Below are 8,560 nucleotides of genomic sequence, written 5' to 3'. Positions count from 1 at the left end.
AAAGATAACAGCTGACGTCATGCGCTATTTCCCATACAAAATTGAAAAGACTCCGCAACTTTCGTTAATAATTCATTTGATTTTGATTTATATATATATCATATTCTCGATTCATAAATAGTAACAAATGACATTTTGTAAGTAACTAATCAAGTGTCGTAAAACATTTTCCGATTTTATTGCGACCTATATCCGGCGCACGCACCCAACGGAAGTCTGCAGTAATCAGGTCAGAGTTATATTTGAAGTCCGGCATGTTGTTGATGTTGATCGTGCAACCGGAGAAGGTTGAATTTGTGAAAAATCCAGGCATACAATTGTTTGTTGATCACACAGACACTTGAGACAGGCAGCTGGTGTTCGGGATCAAAGCAGAAGATACCGATAAGTTCGGTAGTGACACTGTTAAGTCGCTCGGAGGTGCAAAGACCAACTTCAGTTATAGTCTCATAAGATGAAGCTGCTATTGGCAGTACGTTAGTAGTAATATAGAAGGGCTTTGCCACACCTAATGTAAATATTTTGGTATAAACCACTTTCGATATTTACATGTGTACCGTTTAAACTCGAAATACCTATTTTATTTCCTAAATAAGAGTGATTTAAACAAAATTTGATATACAGTTGTAATTTCTGTTTATTATACCTAGCGGAATATGTGCTATTTAGTTCTACAATGCGTATTACACCATACGGTATTATAAATGTAAAAATGTCGAAAATTGGACCTGACTCTCAGGTAACCGAACAGGTCAATACCATTTGGATGAGTAACCGGGATATTTGCATGGCCTGTACTTGACACGGCGTGATGCTCGGTAATGTATATTATTAATGTAGGACTGTTTTGTAAATACAACGTAACATAACCTGTTCGTTAATTGGGTTTCGTGTCGATCTACATTTTCTCTGTGCATGACACCTGCGGTATATTCACACTTCAGAAGGTTTCGTAAGTGCCCCGTGTGACGAAAACAAACCAACAGTAAGTGAACAATGCGGTTATGTTTACCTGTGTACTTGTACGAGACCAAGTTGATGTGTGTATTTATATATCTCGATTTATGTACTTCATGATAAACATGAAAACACGACGTTTGAACTACGTGTAAATACATATATAAACGTACAAATCTAGCTAAAATAAAATAGCATACCTTAAAATCAAGATTATATGGTTTTGATACGGAATCGTGTTTATTGTTGAAACTATCACCTATTCATATCAAATACGATTGGCACAGCTCACCAGTCATCCATCGTGCACAAAAAGATTTGCGCAAACATTAATCGCCAAGTATTCCATCGTTCGCACATGGTGCGCACATCATACATCGTGTGTATATCATACATAAATCAACCACATACCGCAAGCACATCGTGTGTATACTGTACCATACATACATCAACCACATACCGTAACTAGATCGTGTGTATACTGTACCATAGATACATCGACCACATACCGTAAGTACATCGTGTGTATACTGAACCATGCATACATCAACCACATACCGTAAGTACATCGTGTGTATACTGTACCATAGATACATCAACCACATACCGTAAGTAGATCGTGTGTATACTGTACCATACATCCATCAACCACATACCGTAACTACATTGTGTGTATACTGTACCATACATACATCAACCACATACCGCAAGCACATCGTGTGTATACTGTACCATACATTCATCAACCACATACCGTAAGTACATCGTGTGTATATCATACATACATCAACCACATACCGTAAGTACATTGTGTGTATACTGTACCATACATACATCAACCACATCCCGTAAGTACATCGTGTGTATACTGTACCATACATCCATCAACCACATACCGCAAGCATATCGTGTGTATACTGTACCATACATACATCAACCACATACCGTAAGTACAACGTGTGTATACTGTACCATACATACATCAACCACATACCGTAACTAGATCGTGTGTATACTGTACCATAGATACATCGACCACATACCGTAAGTACATCGTGTGTATACTGTACCATACATTCATCAATCATATACCGTAAGCACATCGTCTGTATACTGTACCATACATTCATCAATCACATACCGTAAGCACATCGTGTGTATACTGTACAATTCATTCATCAACCACATACCGTAAGTACATTGTGTGTATACTGTACCATACATACATCAACCACATACCGTAACTAGATCGTGTGTATACTGTACCATAGATACATCAACCACACACCGTAAGTAGATCGTGTGTATACTGTACCATAGATACATCAACCACATACCGTAAGTCCATCGTGTGTATACTGTACCATACATACATCAATCATATACCGTAAGTACATCGTGTGTATACTGTACCATAGATACATCAACCACATACCGTAAGTCCATCGTGTGTATACTGTACCATACATACATCAACCCGTTACCGTAAGTACATCGTGTGTATACTGTACCATAGATACATCAACCACACACCGTAAGTAGATCGTGTGTATACTGTACCATAGATACATCAACTACATACCGTAAGTACATCGTGTGGATACTGTACCATACATACATCAACCACATACCGTAAGTACATTGTGTGTATACTGTACCATACATACATCAACCACATACCGTAAGTACAACGTGTGTATACTGTACCATACATACATCAACCACATCCCGTAAGTACATCGTGTGTATACTGTACCATACATACATCAACCACACATCTTTCACCTTTCAATATTTCTCAGATTTTTATTCATATAAATACACAACTGCAGCAACAGTTGTCTATGTCTTTGAACGACACTGAACAAAACTATAACCATGTACGTGTCATTTAACTATAATAAAATCTGCTGTTTTAAATTTTTGGACAAGTTTACCTGCACTTGCGTTAACTGTATTTAAAATTATTTGTTTCTGATTTATCACTTATGAATAATTTCTTAGATATTCTCCTTACAGATGGAATTATAGAAACCGAGGACTTTGTTATATTGATGCGGTCGAAACTCGGATCGGACGAGCTGAGTAAGGAAGATTTGCAGGAAGCTTTTTCCCAGCACGATGTGGATAACACTGGAGCCATTTCTCCGGATGCGCTTAAAGTGATCCTTTCCGTAAGTTCACTCTCCCAGGAACAGATTAGTCAGCTGGTCATTGACGCGGACACTGATGGAGACGGCACGATCGATTTTGAAGGTAGGTTTTGATTGCGGTATCGATTAATCCTGGTTACTGTAAATCATTAAATTTTACTTATTTCGTAGTCATGCTCTCATTAGAGAGAATTTGAATTAGCGAATTAAAAAATAACACATTTACATAGTAAAATATAGATTTCGAGTTTCGGTTTTGTGTTTGTGTGTTAGAAGTGTTTGATAACCATATGTTTCTGTTTTACATTTTTGATCATCGTTCTCCTTTGGATGACCAAAGTAGATTAATATCCCGCGAATTACACATGTTTGCAGTGGTATTATGATGTAACATACTTCGGTGAAAAATTTGAACTCGATTATCAGAAACAGAAATGTCATTGTTGTCACTGCTAATACCATGTATAACTATATTGTTACCATTTATAACTTTTTTCCCAGAGTTTTACGCCTTGTTTACGACGATGATCTGATGATAGGGAGACTCAAACTTGTGGTACGTTGTCATTGTATATCGTTGTTTTGTCACAACATGTGTTACATATCTGAAACACTTTTTAATTTTTTGTTTCTTTCTCGTTTCACGTATCTTTCATTTTACCTTCTCTTGATAAAATAATGAATATGTAGTTAAATATTAAAACTAATAATACCACTTCACTGCGATTCAATAAAAAAGGTCTGAATATTTTTAACATGAACAATAATATGAAATAAAAGATTAGTTATAATTTTTGCACTGATTGTCTTAGAGTATATGTTTTGCCTTTATTTTAAATAGATGGATTTTTATAAATTGCTACACATTTTAATGCTCATTTTATTCGTCTAAACCTTTGATTATAATTCAGTAGTGTTTTGACGTTACTTTACTTGATACATATAATAATGATAATAAAAATTCGAGGTTCTTATACACCGCAATATCACAACCTAGTTCGTAGGTCGTCTCAAAGCGGTTCACAAATTATTATCCGTGGTTATAGGGTCTTTGCAACCAGCCAATATATTTATCAACTCCCTGGGGAGCATACAGCCGGAGCTGCCATTTTGGCGCTCACAGCTAGCGTTCTACANATACAGCCGGAGCTGCCATTTTGGCGCTCACAGCTAGCATTCTACAATTCTACAATTATAGCACGTACTCATTTACAGCTGAGTAGACTGGAACAAGCGGAGTAAAGTATCTTGCTCCAAGATACAACACAGTGCCGTACCGTGACTCGAGCAGGCAACCCTTCGGTCACGAGCCCGGCGTCCTACCATTAGACTACCATGTCTCCTAAAGGGATTGATGATATATCTATAAAGAAATATAACAGTATACCTCACGTACCAAACGATCATAGCTACACTGCACTATAACGAAATGGAATTCATTCGAAATCACAATTACAATAGTTAATTCCGAATGTACGCAACTGGATCCGCTAATTGACTTAGCAATTAGAACAATGTATTTGTTATAAAAGGTTTATATATATAAACCTAATGACTCATTTCGGGGTGGTATGATGAAAGAAGTCAATATATTCTTCGATTCCACTAGGTCTGTGATATTACCGCCTCAATGCAACCTCATTGACAAAACGCCCATACGATGAAGTAAAAGGTTTACTTTGTCTAGCATTCTGCAATTTATAATCGAAACTTGCGAAGAGGTGTTTCATTTCTTAGTGATTCTAGTGATTATTTTTCCGTTAAGAATGAACTTATACCATTCGTAAAATAAACGAGCATAAACGGTTCATAGTATTTGACCGAATACACGTATATTACTCCTGTATAAAACCCCACAGCCTTGGTGACAGACAGCCTCTACGAGTCGTTCTTCAAACATCAATCCCAAACCCACAGCTTTGGTGTCAGCCAGCCTCTACGAGTCGTTCTTCAAACACCAAAACCCAAACCCACAGCCTTGGTGTCAGCCAGCCTCTACGAGTCGTTCTTCAAACACCAAAACCCAAGCCCACAGCCTTGGTGTCAGCCAGCCTCCAAGAGTTGTTCCACAAACAATACTCCCGAACTCCAAGCCTTGGTGTCAACAAACCATTAAAAGTTGTTCCACGCATACGTCTCCTTTCCCTATAAAGGAATTGTAGAAGCGGTGTCGCTGTACTCTTTCTAAAGATTCGCCCCAAAAGAAACGTTTTAAGAATGTAACATGAGTGTATTTATCAATTGCTAATAATTACAGTATGAATAATAGTGTTGATTTTTATAGTATATGAATGTTTTCTGTAGATTTTATTTTTTTGAATGTCAAATATTTCCCTTTCCTCTAAATTATCCGTCAAACTAACATGTGCTCTGTAAAGACATCGTGTTACATGTATATGTAGTAATCCGTTATCAACTTTGTTTTGTCGGACTTTCTTCAGGAGCTTTGTAAAAAATGTTTCCATTTTGGTCATCTGTCGAAACATCAGATTTCTGTATAGAGGTTTGATTAAATATCGAAAGCTGCTTTTCCCTTCCATAATCTGTCAAACTTTACGCACTTTTAAAATAGTTATTCTGTTGAATATCAAATCGCAAATTTTCAAATACGTGTTGAAGCAAAATATTTTCTATATTTCAGTAAATATCAAATATCGCTTTTATCACACATGTCACCATGTCTCTTAACATAGAATTCAGTAGGATCTATACAATGCAATATTGCAACATCACACTTTTCTTCTATTTGATCAGTAAAAATGAAGTGCGCGTTTTACTTTTTTCCCAACTTGTCTTGTCATACGTTTGTTGTTTTTTAATAATAAAACCACAAAATTCAAACAGAACTAAGCTAAATACCCGTTTTAAGATCAGATTTGAATATCATTTTTTGTCTAGAATCATTGTTTTAATCACTACTCTTGTAATATTTTCAGATTACAATCATGATGGGATAAAATGACTAACAACACATCGTGTTCCATTATGTTGATAACAGTGGACATCGTATGACATCATTAAGAACTTTGCTGACCATTTATTTTCGAGGAAGGACACTCTGTTATAAAATAAAAATATTTGTTCTTTCCTGTGAACACTCAAGTCAAATCGCTTAGCTAATTCTCGGAACAACCAACCAAATCGGTTTATTGTGTAGTTTTCCCAATATCACGTACCGTTATTTATCCATAAGAAGAGACAACTTGACGCCACAGAACTTTGCTAACCATTTATTTTCGTAAATAGACCATTTGTGATAAAAAGCGATATGTTCCTCACCCTTGATACATGTAACTCAAGGCTTATCGCTTCGTTAATTCTCGGAACAATCTATCAAATTGGTTTAGTGTAGCATTTCCCCATATAACGTACCGTTATTTAGACATCAGTGGACATCATGTTCCGTCATGGAGAACTGGGCTGACCATATATTTTTGTAGGTGGACAATTTGTGATACAGATGCATTTTCTTACCTTTGATAACCCAAGACTAACCGTTCCGTTAACAACCAATCAAATGGACGTATTGTATGATATGTACTGCAGTTGTCATCCGTATTCTGATCCATTTGTTCATTTTTTATACTAGGAAAAATAAAATACTCACTTATCTGTTAAGGATGTTTGGCTTTTGATGTTTTATAGCAACGTGTTTTTACAATGAATTTGTCAAGTAGTACAATTTACCTGCAAAACATTTACCATAGCAGCTCTGTCAAATCCACTAGAAAATAACTATTATTATATGTATCCTTCTTCTTTAAACGCATGTGGCCTTTCGAACTTCATTTATCCTGTTGATTTCATGGACTGCTAATATAGTGTAAATACCGGTTTATGTTTTGGAACACTTTAAACATGATAAATTTTCATTTCCTTCCATTGATGTATTCTTAAACAACGGAATCGCGATAATGAGCTGTTAATATTGACTTTTTCAAATAGTTAAATCCTTATATCTATTTCTATGTATTGTTTTAGTTTTGCCTCATAACGAACTCAACAATAATCAGGTCATAACACGACTCAGTTTTACTATAGTTTATACTATAATTGTTTATATATTGTGTTTCAAAAGGTAACAAGATAGGTCACGCAAACAAGTAGATCTATTTCAACGTAAAAAAACATTCATCCTCCCTCCCCCTACTTCCCTGTATTAATTAAGGCAGGGACTGAGGGGTTTAGGGAAGGGGATATGGCTTTTGGAGGTTGGGTAGGGGTATCCAGATTGGGGCTAATTTCTTAGTCCCCCCTCGAAATCAACTTTCACCCAGCACTGTAGTATTTCTATCGGTACCATTACAGTGGAACGTGTTAGTGTAGAAAAAAGGCTTTTACTAGCAGGTTCACTGAGGCGTAGGGGAAAAACATAACAAACGCTACCTCATATAGGTTTTTCGTCATTGAAGTCATTTTCAACAAATAACTACGATGCTGTCAGACATATGTTTTGAAAGCAGATCATGGTGACTCGCAGTAAAAAGCAGTAAGTGAACTCATATTTCCTCATTGTACATAGTTTCTCTAATTATACTTATACTTTCACATTATACACACAATTCCTCATTATATTCATTTCCTTAATACTTAATATACTTATTATCGCATGTATTTATACCCTATCTTAACTTGTGTGATCCTATGGCCGGAAATACAGATACGTATTCAGGGATATTAACTTACAAGACTGTTACTATGGCGGTGCTTCATCCGTCGTCATTCCGTCAGCTGATGTCCGTGAGTAGAAATCAGCCATGGTTTTGTGATAGCATCTTTAGCTTAATAGGAGCCGGAGGTTTTGGGATTTTACGAATGACCCTATTGGGGCTGCCATGCTTGAGACGAGATGTAAGTTATGCCATTTACTTCCAAGCTAGGGGGAACATGCTTTGCCATTATTTATGTACATTGGCTGACCACCTGGGAACTGAGGGTTTGCGTAAAAAACGGTGACATCGGAAGGGTATACTTTTTTAGTTTCAAAATCTTCCTAAACTACTGGGCCAATGTCATCTAAACTATTCTGGAAGACGCCTATCCAATGGCAATAAAAAAAATATATGAAACATGAAGGGGCCTGACCTTCTTGGGGATCTTATCTCAAACTACACGGCAGATTTCAATTTGGTTCCCAAAATTGCTAGATGGACGATTCAGAACCCATGAGCCCCTTGCTTTGTGGGAGTTTGTTAAGAGTTATATCCCTTCTGCCCTGAAGAACGAGGAAATTCTATTTATTAGATTACTATGGTGGCATATTTCTGCCATCCACTTGCGACTTACGAGTTACGTATGTCGACATAATTATTGAAAGATGTCGACATAATCTGAGAATATGTCAACATAATCTGAGAAGATGTCGACATAACTGTTAAATTATGTCGACATATTATCGCATTTGCCGAGAAAATTTTGCCGAGATAATTATCTCGTAAGTGGTTAACTCG

General features: G+C 36.5%; 1 long non-coding RNA gene across 1 annotated transcript; it reads left to right on the top strand.

Moving 5' to 3' along the window:
• The first annotated feature begins 2,932 nt into the window (after nt 1–2,932).
• Nucleotides 2,933–6,728, top strand: LOC110440611. Its single transcript, XR_002461755.1, has 3 exons — nt 2,933–3,213; nt 3,612–3,666; nt 6,047–6,728. It is a non-coding gene; the product is annotated as an uncharacterized LOC110440611 (long non-coding RNA).
• Nucleotides 6,729–8,560: the final 1,832 nt, after the last annotated feature.

This window comes from Mizuhopecten yessoensis, unplaced genomic scaffold, assembly GCF_002113885.1.
Source record: "Mizuhopecten yessoensis strain PY_sf001 unplaced genomic scaffold, ASM211388v2 scaffold11185, whole genome shotgun sequence".
NCBI classification, from domain to species: domain Eukaryota; kingdom Metazoa; phylum Mollusca; class Bivalvia; order Pectinida; family Pectinidae; genus Mizuhopecten; species Mizuhopecten yessoensis.
This window is presented reverse-complemented; position numbering and strand designations above follow the sequence as displayed.